We start from the raw sequence: 14,899 nt of genomic DNA on the forward strand, positions 1-14,899 counted from the left end.
AAGTTCTCTACATTTTGTGGGTATAAGGGTATTTATAGTAGTGTGTATGAGGAATGCGAAAAGTCAGTTTCAACCAAATCAGGCATTTTGGCGACTCAACCTCGCGACTGGATCGAGTCGGGAGTTTGAATCGCGAGCTAACTACCTGGCTAGACTGGAAGTTTTGCTCTGTAGTGCTCTAGCTATCGTGACCCTTCAGCTCCCCTTGCATGCTTCACACGTGTGCCATTCTGGCGACTTGCCAGTCGCGAGATCCAGTCGCGAGACTCCTTTGAATTGCACACATCTTGAGTTTTCTTCACACTTTTTCACACACTACCCTTACATAATTCCCACCTAAATACATGGTATAAAATTGCTAAATTACAAGAAAATTTGGCACGGAATAAAGCCAACACATGATTGAATAAATTCAACTTTACATACAGGGTACAGAAGATTGAACAAAATTACAATCAAATTTGGCACGGAATTAAAATCAATACAAAATAATTGTAAATCACAACTTTACAATCTTTAACACTATCTCACTCATTTTCCCAGCTCAATCTTCTGCCCAAGAGGTGAATGGAAACATCTTTTTTGAAGTTAGCAATATTTATGGTCTGTTTGGTTAGAGATTTCTAGTATCATTGTTTAAATATTGTGGAAATATGTGTGACTTAAAAAATGTTGTGAAAATACATGTTTCAATATTTAAATACTGAAAACTATTATTTAAAATCTAGTACCAAAAAACCCCTTAATATTTGACAAATTATCAGTTAGGCTTGTGCGTGTTGCACTATTGCTGCGTAAGGTGGTTTTGAACAGGTTTATTATTATCAAATGAGCCAGTACAAATGTACAACTACAAATTGATTTGAATATACTTGTTTGGTCAAAGAGATTAGATCAATGGACTGCACATAATTAATGGTGTATAGTACTTCTGTCACCATCTACATATATAGACAATCAAGTAATAATGTTCGGTTCATCAAAAAGAAAAAAGAAAAAAAAGTAATAATGTTCGGGTCCCCATTTGAAAGGATTGGTTGATTGAAAAAAACCACCCCTAGTGGCAGGTTAGAACTTTTTGAATGCTCCTTTGTCTGGGGCATGAATAGTTATATTTAAGTGTTACCTGTAGGCTTCTAGATCAAGAAAAGTATGATTGAGAAATTTTAACAGGCTAACATTGAGGTCATTGAAGTAAAAAATTCTGGATTCTTTTGAGATAAGGAACATTGTAAATCAAGAATAGTTTTGTTTTTCCTCTCTCTTTTGTGATGAACAGAAAATAAAACGTTATATAAGACTAAAAGAAAGCAATAGCAAACCTCCTTTGAGACTTCTATAAAAACTTCATTGCGGAAAGGTTTTTTTGCAGCAATTAAAAAATTGCCTCAATAAGCCTTCTGGGAAAATGAGGGTAAGAACAGGCCTAATCCATATCCATGACTATAATATGTCTATACAATATAAACTTATGGAGGATTAATAAATTTTTAGAGATAGTCTTCTCTTTTGTCACATCAGTAGTGTTTAACTTCTTGATTCTTTTTACTCCCATCATCTCTCACCATTTGTCTTACGTGGGGCTCTCACCATTTATCTTAGGTAGGGCCAAAAACATGAACTAAAAAAATAATTTGATTATTCAAAAATAAGAAATATATTAAAATTTAAAAAAATTAAAATATGAAACAAAAAACTAGTATCCATTAAGTAATAACAATATAAGCAAAATAAAATATACAAGTAACTCTTTTTCTAATAATATTTCATCATAATCATTTATGATATATTAAAATGGAACTCTATGCATTATGGTATATAGGTACTAAATATATATCTATTTGAGAGAGTTTGAACTTATAACGTCCACTCTTGATAATAGTTCTTTATCATCAGATCAAGACACCAATCAATTTTTGGTGTAGGGAGGAATTGAACCCAAAATCTCTTATTCAATCATCAAAGACTTTACCAGTTGAGTTAACTGAAACTCACATATATCTATTTGATTATATGGTTAATATGTATTAGTTTGGACATTTGTTATTGTGGAATATTGATGATCAATAGGTCTATTTGATCTATTACAAGCTTGTGTTAGTTATTGTGGAATTTATGATCAGGTTTTTATAACATTTTTAATGACTAGAATGAAAAATATGTATTAGTTTGGACATTTGTTATTGTGGAATATTGATGATCAATAAGTCTATATAATCTATTACAAGCTTGTGTTAGTTATTGTGGTAATTTATGATCAGGTTTTTATAGCATTTTTAATGACTAGAATGAATATATATATATATATATATATATATATATATATGAGCAAGTTTTAGTGGTGTTTTTAAAATATCACTAAAAAGTAAGATGACAAACACTTTAGCGATGTTTTTAAAATGTCACTATAAGATTGATTTTTTGTGGCGTTTTAAGAACGTCGCTAAATGTATTTTTCTAAATAAATTACAAAAATGGCATACTATTTAGTGGTGTAGTTGAAAATGTCATTAAAGGTTTTCCAATGCTGTTAAAGAGTTATATATGGCGATGTTTTTAAAAACTTCACAATAGACATATAGCAATGGCGCTATAGAGATGTTTTTCAATGTCACCCAAAAAAAAAAAAAAAAAAAAAAAAAACATTGCAATAGACAATTTGTGTCTACAATGACATTTTTTGGTTTTTTGCGACGTTTTACAAATGTAGCCTAAATCCCGATTTCTTGTAGTGGCATTTTGATATCATTAAATTCATCTATGACTAATCTCTATATCATATACTATATATAATAGCAGAAGCCTTTTACTGCAATTAAAGAGGTGCTAACACGTATAAATTAAAAAAATCATACATTATATTGTTTTGCAAGGGTAACACCGTTTGGCAGCGATTGTGTATATAGTAAAAAAAAAAAGCTGTTAAAAATAAGATATAAAAAAACATCACAATTAAAAAAACCCAGCCTCTTCCCATCAATCTTCTTAACATTTTCTCTCTTTGAAAAAACCCCTAGTGATATTGCGATAGAGGAAAGGGAAGGAAAAAAAAAAAAAACCTAGCGATCTCTTCACATCAAACACTGCAAGGAGAAAAAAAAAAAAAAACTTGCGCCACAATGGAGATTCGTTAGCCGACCATCGCCATCCCCTTTTCAGTTTTTCAGGTACGTTCTTCTCTCTCTCCCTCTCTTTCTCTCTATGAGCTTTTGTTGTTTAGATTTGGTTTTGAAACTTCCTTGTGATTTCGAGATAAGTTTCCCTTGTTTTTGTTAATTTACGGAATATTCTAGATCTGTTTTGCGATTAAAACCCTAGCGATCTCTTCTCTTCAAACTCTGCGAACCAGTGGATATTCGTACGGCTGGCCACCGCCATACCCTGCCGGACTTAGACCATCACAATCGGCATCCGTCAAAGCTAAATTCGATCAAACGTCCTAGAGGTTTTGAGATACGAAGTTAGAGATCGATGCTATTCCGACGAAAGGTACGCGCATCAATTCTCTGTGTTCATTCTTCTCCTTTTGGTGTTTTGTTGTCAAAATTGATTCTTACGGCATGGACAAGCATGCAGAACCCTAGAATATTGATTCTTCAAATTTCTGCAATAATTTTCCTGCATAATTTTGTTTTAGAACTATTGTTCGATAAATCTGTGTGCTGTGATTGATATATGTGATATATTCATTCAATTTTCGGATACTGTGGCTTGGCATATACATAATTTTATATGGGTACAAACTTGATTCGTAAAAGCTATGGTTACAGATGCACACCACTAATGAGATTGCTAGGTTTATTGAGATATGATATAACTTCTTTGTTTTATCATGTAATAGTTGAAGCACTAGAATCTTTGTTATGATTCTGATATATCTATGGAATTATGTGCTTGACATCATTCGTATGCTTTTATATCCTTAGATTAAATGAATATATATAGATTGATGTGCGGATATATAAACTATTGTTTTTTAACTATTAGTTTTTTGATATCAGTTTATGATTATATGGGTTAGATTTTGTTTTAGCTAAGGTTTTTGGATTAGATTTGATTCTTTTTGGGATTATTGTTTTTTGGTAAAAAAGATTGAAATGGTGTTGAATCGCACCAAACTGTTCATCTTCTACTATGTAGAAATCTCCCTTTGAAGATACTTGCAGCCAATCACAGGTTCTTTACAAATACAATTTCTTTGTTTCCAGTAAATATAAATATTTGAATGGCTGAAATAGATAGGAATAGCTCGAGACAGGCATTAAGAAGTGTAGCAATTTAAAAATGAATATTTGATGTGAGATTCAATTCTTATGTATATTTGTGTTGTTAGGTAATTGCTCTCTTTTTGCATTTAGTATTAGCATCTTTCTATGATTTCACTTCTACTTGAGTTAGATTGGATTGTTGTTTAGTGATCTTCATGCCTACTTCATTATTATGTAGGGTTTCCTTGACAATAAGAACACCATATAATCAAATGAAAATGGAACCAAAATAGAGGTTTTCATATCCATTGAAATTTTTTTTCAAAGGGTAAACAGAGGCAATACCAAGTCATATGGTGCCAATGTTGTTGAATGGTAGTTAATCTTCTAACTTCTAAAATTCTTATTCCTTTTAAGTTTGATATTAATTATGATTGAATTATAGTCAAAGCTGGCAATTTTTTTAACTGCATTATTAGTCTATTGAGGAAAATGACTTAGACGTAGTTATTTTGGTTTGACTGATTCTGATTTAGAATTGGCTTGAGAGAGAGGGTGAACCTGTTTCTTTAAATTAGTAAGTTTTATTTAAAATGAGGTATGACTTTAATTTGTATTAGTCTATATCTGTCAATCATATCTTTGTTCACTCAGAGTAAGATGAGTCATTGAAGTGGGATGATGTGAATAATGAATTAAGCAGTTATGTTAGTGTAAATACTTTCTTTGTTTAATTAAAGCGGTTCACATTCAATTTTGTTTTGTTTGTTCAACTGCCTTTTGTTTATTTATTGTTAAAATACTTTCTTTGTTTTCATAATTATAATTGTTTGTTCAATGTTGTTCAAGATCATCTTTTGTAAGAGTTGAATCTATCTTCACCAAAATGTATAAATATTGTCTAAATTTGTTGGATTTTTCTTCATATGCAAAGTTTATGGTTCTTTGTTTTGATGTTTTGGTGTATTTCTTTCATAATTGTTTAATTGCACATTTGTTAGTAGAATAGTTACTACATTTATCTGTAAGTTCATGGAATTAAGTTAAAGCACTAAATATATACTAAAACTTAGAAGTTGGCATATGCAATTTACCTTAGGCTATTGGTTGTTGCTGTGATTTTGAATGAGTGAAAATATATACTAAGTTTACTTAGTCATAAAAGTCACTGGTCATATGACATTGAACTATTATGTTTTATTTACAAAATATTTGAAGGTAAAAGCATTATCATACAAAATTGGTTGAAAACTTATTAGCACTTTTGAGTTTGTACTGCTTGGTTGTGGCCAAAGCTAATCAGATTTTCGCCCAGGCTTAATGATTGACATTGGGAAAGAAAGAAGGGAAAATTGATGGTTTTTGTGATTGTAATCTTTTCTGGTAATGAGATTAACCCCCTTTGAGAGAGTTAGAAAGTTGAGAAAAAAAAAGGACACCATTGGATTGTTTAAAATCTTTATGTATAAGATGAAAACAAACTTTCCAGTTCAAGTTTGTGCCAAAAAGTGTTACTGTTTGATGTTAATTTTGCTTTAAGTATTTATTTTTTATATCCTTGGCTAATGGAAGCCAAATTCTTTGCCATCATCATATGGGAAGTAGCCAGTAGACTGTTAAAAACTAAATCAATCTTTCATATTTTTTGCAACTCAAACCATATTTGTTTGGTTTTGATTAGGCTCTTAATTGCATATTTTAATCTGCTTTTTTCTTCATTTTTTTTTAAAAAAAATTCAATGAATCCTTATTTTGTATTTTACTGAATTGTAAAACTGTCATGACTTTTTTTTTAATGCTATGCTTTTAGTGGCCTGCATTTGGTACCTCCACCATATTCACATAGTGGCTTGCATTTGATGCTTTCTTCTTGATTTATCATAATCCAACTTCTTTGTGAGTGGTGTCATGGGGTTTAGCCGTTGAATATATTTAGGGAAAAACATGTTTGCCATTTAATAATGGTTGATTTCTCAATGTTGTTGCTCTGAGCATCTATTATTTGAAACTAAAAAGTCTAAAACCTCTTTAATGTTTGTGCTAAAAAGTCATGTTTTCTGTTTGATTGTATATTTGTTTAAAGGAATGTATAATTGTTTTAAAGAATGAATGAATTTTTATTGGCAGTAAATTATGTTTCTTTTTCGTTTATTGAATTTGATTAAATAACCAACATATTGCTTAAAATAAGCCAATAAGATATTATGCAAACGTCTTTAATTCTTGGTTCCACTTGAATGACCAAAGAACAACAATATTCTGCGTACTTCTATTGATCCGGTAATTCACTAATTGTCTTCGATTAATGTTTTACATTAGTCCATGGATCTTGATTATTATGTTTGCTCGGCTTTGCAATTAATTTGGCTTATTTGTTTTAGTTCAATTTTACTATTCAGTGTAGCTCAACGATTATATTATGTTGGTTTTGAAGGATTTGAATTTCTATTAGTGATGATTATGTAATCATTAATTTCATTTTCAAACCAGGTTTTATATTTGGTTTGTGGCCTTTACAGCATTTATTCTTTTTTGGTTTTTGTTGGTTTTGGTCTTTTGATTTCATGGAAAAACAATTCCAGTATTCTGTTATTTACTAATTTGTTATGAATATTAATGCTTATGGCATGGACAAGAATGGTAGAACCCTAGAATCATGAAAGGCCATCTATAAATCAGATCGACCTCTACATATGCTGATTATTGAAAAAACAGACTGACCTCTTCATTTAAAAGGAACATTGACAAGATAATTGAAAGATAAAACCATTTAACAATTTAATACTGTTTGCTTGAATGCTAATTTTCTTTTTACTTATCTCATACTTAGTATTACATTTTGTTCATTTACTGTAATCCTGTTTTAATTGGCTTTGATTTGCATGTTTTAGCCAGCTTCTGTCTTTACAAATCGATTTCTTCAGCCAATTCTCCCTTCTACTTATTTCGCATCCTCATCGCTATTTTTTGTTATTTGAATTTGAATTAAAATCCGGATGTTTATTCTCTCTCTTTCAAAGTTTTGGCCTCAGATTATAATCTTTGATTATTTATTGTCATCAGGGACAATCTAAGTCATTAGATGATCTACATTCATAGGGATAGGTAGTTGGTAAAAGAAAAAACGGCAAAATAAAACCTCTCCCTCCTTCCAATAATTAATTTGACACCCACTCTGTTTCGCTTCTTTTCTGCTGCACCTATACCCAAGGTCAGCATTTTGTTACTTGATGTGTTATACTCTTTATTTAGATGCTTTCTTCTTGATTTATCATAATTCAGAGAGACAAACGAACAAACCTAAAGAAAAAAACATGTTTGTTGTTCAATAATGGTTGACTTCTTTGCATTTTTTTTTTCAATGTTTGTAGGTTTTGGTGTTTTGGGCTGCTCTGAATAAATATATGATTCATAAAATGTTCCATGTTTGCATAATTTTTCATATGTTCGTGCATCCACCCTTTGGTGTTAGTTCCTGAGTTTTTTTTTGAAAATTTTCCTTCGCAATCCAATGAAGAGATAAAAAGAAGGCAGTGGGCTAATTTTCTATTGATGAGTAATGGAATTTTAGGGATGTGCTTTAGCAATACAACATTTTGAATCAAAAGCAAGGGTCATACATTAGGTTTTACTTTCTCTGCTAACAGAGGTTATATTTATTATATGTGTCCATTAAGGGTTGATTTTCTTAATAGGTTGTAGCTTTCTTTTAAGATTTTTTGTGTTGGCCTGTAATATTTTTTCCTAAGGGAATCTTTGCCTGTATATATATACACACATAATATTTAACAATGCTTTTACTTGGTTCTCTTTTAGAATAGCATTTTGTTATTTCCTATTGGCTTTTCTTTTATATATGGCTGTTAGAGCCATTTTTGTGATGCCATCTCTAATCATCTATCTCTAATCACCAATGATTTGTATTCTATGTTTTGTTAATAGCCATATTTGTAAGATGGATGATTTAAGATCTGAATGTTTGAGGAGTAAAGTTATTTTGTAATTTTTAGTAAGTAAAATTATTGGTTTTTAATGTTAAGTAATGATGATACTTTGGTAGAAGATGGATTCAATAATTGTGATATACCTCAAGAAATCCAAGAATCAGAAAATGAGAGTGGTTGTGAAGAATTTCCAAGTAAATGACTTAAATTTACAAGGAAAAAAAAATATTGATATTCATTTTTGTTTACATCATTATTATTGTTCTCATATTTTAAAATTCATATAGAAAAAGGAGTTTCGGCCGGTTTTTCCTATTATTGGATTTGAACCAATGACTTACTGCTTACTATTCAAAGGGAGGCGGAGAGCTAAGAAAGAGAAAGTGTTATCACTATTCGAAATGATGCAGCAGCTAGCACACTAAGATCAGAAGGGAAAATAGCAACTACAAAATTCAATTTAGTTTTCAGTTTCTATTTTCCATCCTACCTAATTTGCTGTTTTTGAAGAGTGATTGAAATTGTAGAACTTTGAAATTTGAAAGTGTAATGTTTTTAATACAAAGTTGATTATCACTTAGATTTTAGTTAATACTCCACTCAATCTAAATAATTATCAGGGTCAGCTAATTATGGTTAAAGAACATTTTTAAAAACTGTCTATCATTGATCATATGGAATTTTCAACTTAGTGCTATTTTCACCATGTTTTTAACATGTGAAAGCAATCAGCTAGATAAAGTTTAAAAAGATTAAAATAATAGCCAAATTTCTCTTCTACTTATGAGATTTCAAATGATCTCACGCATTGCACGGGTTAAACACTAGTATATATAATAGTCAAAACTAAGAGAAAATTTAATTAGATTTCAATTGGATTCTCAATTTTGCGTCATGTGTCATATCTAATTTTTTTTAAAAAAAACTTTTTGTGCCAAATGAATTATTAAGTGTAAAAATTGAAGAGTCCAAATCCAATTACATTTTAAATTAAATTTAAATTTGAGTCCAATTTTACACCACATGTCTATCTAATTTTTTATTTTATTTTTGTAGGGAATGAATGATTTGTGCGAAAACCAAAAAGTCAAAATTCAATTAAATTCTATCTAGACATTGGCTCGTGGGAAATTGCTGAAGAGTAGTTCTGTGTCCCCCAGTTTCAACCTTCTTGCTAGAGCTATGGTTGAAAGGCTTGATGTAAAAGAATTGGAGAACTGGGCAATGATTGCATGGTCACTATGGATTGCTAGAAACCGATTTCACTTTGAGTATGTTCAAACTCACCTGACTATCATTCTAAGGAGGGAACTTCGTTAGTCGAAGAATACCAGAGGCTGGCCTTGGTGGGAGCCCACCATTTAGCTCTGGTCTGTCCCTCTTTTGTTATATTTTTCCTTCTTTTTCTCTGTTTTGGTTGCTTCTCATAGGGTTGCATTCCACTGTGTTGTCTATCCTTGTACAACGTCCAGGTGTAGGAACATGTATTTTGTTTTCCTCTTTTTAATATAATTCTATCGTAAAAAAAAAAAAAAAATTCTAAATTATATATATATATTAAAAATGTATGGTTTAAAAAATGTGTAAATTAATACCATATATAATTTGAATCTCTTCTAAAAAGAAATGTATAACTTGAACTATATAATTGTGATTGTTTGGTTTAAAAAATGTGTAAATTAATACCATGTTTAATTTGAATCTCTTCTAAAAAAAATGTATAACTTGAACCATGTAATTGTGATTGTTTTAATTATACCCATGCATATGCATGAGGTTATACATCAGTTATAATAATGGAGAGGAAGAATTCAAACCATGGTTTTCTCAATAAAAATGAATAAGCTATAGTACTAAGCTACAAAACGATGATGCTACTTGTGAACCCTTTCACATTGAAATTATAATTGATATTTTGCACCAAAAGGGGGGGGGGTGTTATTTATATCATATCCCTATGCCACAACATGTTTGTGGACTGAATAATATGAATATTTTCATAAATTGAATCAAAATAAACCCTTAAATATGAGTTTGGTGCATATGATAGCACTTTCTCTATTAATCGCAGAGTTCAAATTCCTTTTCGTTTTTTGAAAATGGAAAATGGAGACGTATGTAAGAGGAAGATGACAGAAATTGGATTTTTTTTTTTTGGTTGAGAAATTAGAACATTCCACTACGTTTCTCATCCAACTTGGGCTACAATTTTTGGCCTAAGATGAGGCTGAACTCAATTGCAGAGCAAACCAAAAATAAAATGGGCCAGCTAAGTCACCAATCAAACCAAGCACATTATTTGGATTTGGTTGAAAAATCTGCTTGTATATCTAAAAGTTGAAGTATAGCATTTATTTTTACTACGCTCTAGTTCAGTCACATCAGCGGCCATGACATCTTTATAAAGAAAATGACATATTTTCTTAAAATATTAATATATAAAGATGACTTTACACATTCTAAAATAATAATTAAATACATGTAACTTACCAGCTATAATAAAATATTGATATCTACATAACTTTTTTTTTGGGGGGAATGAAATATCTAAATATCTAAAGATGACTTTACACATCTATATATATTTAAAAGTTGAAGAGTAGCATTTATTTTTACTATGCTTTAGTTCAGCCACATCAGCGGCCATGACATCTTTATAAAAAAATATATATATATATATATATATTCTTAAAATATTAATATCTAAAGATGACTTTACACATTCTAAAATAATAATTAAATATAAGTGACTTACCAACTATAATAATGCTGTTATAATTATCATTGAAAACATGTAGTCATAAAATACGTTATTTATGAATAATAATAATGTATTTAGAGGCACAAGAAAAAAAAAAAAAATGGAACAAAGCATAACTGGTGGAAATTCTTCTATTGGTAACTTCGTTCGACTTTTCTCTTATTTTTTATTTTTTATTTTTTTTTTAATTTTAAATTTGATTTGATTTGATTGTGCATTCACTGTTGCATGAGCATTTGGGTTAGAAACAAGAAAGGCAAATTAGAAAATTTTGAAACTTACTTTGGTAATCTTTTTGACACCTTCATCACCTTCTTCATCAATCATGGGTGATGAAACACATAATAATCATGATGAGAATAGAAGAACTATGTATGAACTGTTGCATCCCACACAAAATTCTGTTCCTTCATGCATCATGTTTCCACCTAATGCACCACATGTAGAAGTGAAATAAGGTTTATTAGCAATACTTCCTAACTTTAGGGGACAAGAAAATGAAAATCCTTATGTCCATGTTAGAGCTTTTGAAGAGGTAAATAGTAGTTTCTATGCACAAAATGTTATTGAGACTACTAAGTTACGTTTCTTTCCTTTTTCTCTTAAGGATAAGGCAAGAAGTTGGCTTTTCACCTTGAAACCTAGGTCTATAGGTAATTGGGGGGAGATGGCTCAAGAGCTTTTTAAGAAACATTTCCCTACCACAAAGTCCAGCAAGTAAAAAGATGGATAGCTAGTTTTGTCTTAGGATAAAATGAGACTTTACACCAAGCTTGGGAAAGGTACAAAGATCTTTTCAATTTCTGCTTAACTCATGGGCATGAAGATTGAAGGTTTTGAAGATTGGAGGTTGGTTAGCTATTTCTATAAAGGACTTACACCTAGGGACCGACAGTTTGTTCAACTCTCATGTGGAGGGGACTTTTTACAAAAAGAACTCAAAGATGCAATGGATTATCTTGTTGAGATAGCTGAAAACTCAAACACATGGACTAGACCTAACTCAATAGACTCCATTGATAGGACTAGAACTAACACTACCACTTCTAGTGGAAGTGTTTTCAAGTTGAGGGAAGATGATTATATGAGTGCAAAAATCAGCATGTTAACTAAAGAAATAGAGGCACTCAAAATGAAAGGAAGTAAGAGTGTAAGTGCTACATTTAGAGAGGACCCAATGGAGGTATGTAAAATCTGTCATGAGATAAACAATGCTACAAATGAATGTGCATCACTTTCATCATTCTTAAATGTGCCAGAAGAACAAATACATGCATTTAATTCATACTGGCCAATAATTCTTCATATTCTAATAATTATAACCCAAATATGCGAAACCATCTATATTTGAGTTATAAGAGTGACAATGTGTTGAATCCTCCTGATCCAAGGAATTTTAATTCACCACATGCATCATCATCATCTAGACCTTCCTGGGAGGATGCACTTAGTACTTTCATTCAAAGGCAAAGTGAGCAAAATCAAAAGTTTGAATCCATGCTCAGTAGGCTAGATGAAGAGGTAAGAGAGGCCAAGAGTCATATAACTAGGCTTACAAATTCATTGAGTGGGACAGAGAGAGGGAATCTTCCTTCCCAATCTCAACCCAATCCCATCAATCAAAATCTAAAAATTAGCTCTAAGGATAAATATGAGGAAGTAAAAGTTGTGACCATTTTGAGTGGTAAAGAGATTGATAAAAGTTCTCCTTAGTAACAAAGAAATCTAAAGAGACCCTAGTTGAAAAAGAGAAGGACGAAACTGAGTCACTTGGGCTTGATGACATTGAACAATGCCCAATCCCTCCACCATTTCCACAAGCCTTAAAATTACCTAAGAAATTGGACACCACATTTAAGATATTAGAGCATCTGCATCAAGCCAAGATAAATTTGCCATTATTGATGTTATTAAGCAAGTGTCTGCATATGCCAAGGTAATTAAGGACCTATGCACCATCAAGAGAGAGCATCATGTAAAGAAGACCGCATTCCTAATAGAACAGGCAAGTGCAATTATCCAACATAAGACCCCACCAAAGTATAAGGATCTAGGTTGTCCTACGATCTCTTGTACTATTGGAGATTACATCATGGAGCATGCCTTGCCAGATCTTTGGGCAAGTGGTTATTTGATCACTTTCAATGTATATAAAAAACTTGGACTTGGTGAGTTAAAACCTCTTTCAGTAACTTTATAGTTGGCTGATCGCTTTGTAAAGGAGCCAAGAGGGATTGTTAAGGATGTGTTGGTGGAAATTGAACAATTTTATCATCCAATTGATTTTATTGTTCTAGATTACCAACCTATTTTACATCCTAGTGTTCATACTCCTATTATTTTGGGTAGACCTTTTCTTGCCACAACTAATGCTTTAATTAATTGCAAGAATGGAAGGATGTAACTCACTTTTGGTTCCATGACTTTGGAGCTAAACATATTTCATGTGGCTAAACAACCACATGAGGATGATGACTATGCTTATGTGAACCTCATTGGGGCAGTGGTTCAAGAAGAGTTTAATAAGAATTGTTTTTTTGATCCTCTTGAAACTCTTTTTAATAATTCTGTTGGTTCTTATGATTTAGAATGTGATATTCATGTATCTAAAAATTTTTCTTTGCTGGATTCCTTATAGGTTTTGGAAGAACAACAAATGATGGCCATTAATGAAGGATGGAAGCCTTGCTTTGAGAAGCTACTAGAGAATTAAAAAAAGCTCATGCATTCAAGTGAAGAGGCACCACAGCTGGAGCTTAAGCCGCTGCCCGGTGGTCTTAAATATGCATATTTGGGCCTAGGTAAGTTCAAACCTTGGTGGGATGGCTCTTTCATTGTAAGGAAAGTGTTTAAACATGGAGCTGTAGTAGTTGAGGACCCTAGGGATGGTAGGAATTTGAAAGTAAATGAACAAAGGCTAAAACCATACTTAGGGGGAGTTATACCAGAGGAGGAGACTATGTCACTTGAGATCCCCAGATATTGGGATGCAAAGTAAACTCTCATAGAGCCTTTTGAAGTTGTACCATATTTGTTTTAATTTTCTTTTCCTTTTGTTTTTCTTTTTGCCTTTTGTTTTTTGTTTTTTGTTTTTTTTTTTGTTTTTTTTTGTTTTTTTGTGAGCTAACATTTGCAAGTGTGAATGAAATTTCAAAAAACAATTTAAATGCTTAAGGTAACTTTTTCTCTTTATACTTGAATTTATTTTGGCTTTGGTACATTGAGGACAATTCAATATTTTAGTTAGGAGAGGTTAAACTTATTGCTGCACCTTGCTTGATTTTTTTTTCTTTCTTTTTGGTTGCAACTTTTCAATTCTAAAAATAAAAAAAACCTTGAATTTGAATGTAGAAGAGTTATAAGCTTTATTTTTATATCATGTGATGGAATGAATAATGCTGAGTTGGTTATACTATTTACTATATTAAGACTCTTTCATGAAGAGCACAATTGGAAACTTTTGAGCACAGTAGCCAAGTTAGTGGACGGTAGGATGTTGGATATGCATGGATCATGAACAAGCTGGATATAAGTTGAAACTCAACCCAAATAGAGAGTTCTTGAGCCTTACTTTTCTTTGTGAGAGTATATATTTGTTTGAACTCTTAAATTTCTCTCATATGCTTCAATTTTTGTAAAAGATCTCTATATTTTTTGGTTGACTACTAGAAACATTATGGGGAGATATACCATGATCCTACTTATTTTTGTCCTTAGGCATGTTGGTTTATGTGGAATTTTAGGAGATGAGAGCCTAAGGCCATCAATCTTTTGTCATCAGCTAAACAAATATTCAGTCTACCTTGACATTAACCATTGTCACCATCATTTGAGTCACGAGAAATATTTCCACAATACCAAAAAACATTTTTATTTATGGGTGTTCTCTTTAGGGTTCAAGTTTTGAGCTATTGAAGCATTTAGATACCACCATTGTCTCTCTTTTCTGCACCCCCCCCCCCCCCCAAAAAAAAAAAAAAAGAAGA

The sequence above is a fragment of the Quercus lobata genome, chromosome 2 (assembly GCF_001633185.2).
Source record: "Quercus lobata isolate SW786 chromosome 2, ValleyOak3.0 Primary Assembly, whole genome shotgun sequence".
NCBI classification, from domain to species: Eukaryota; Viridiplantae; Streptophyta; class Magnoliopsida; order Fagales; family Fagaceae; genus Quercus; species Quercus lobata.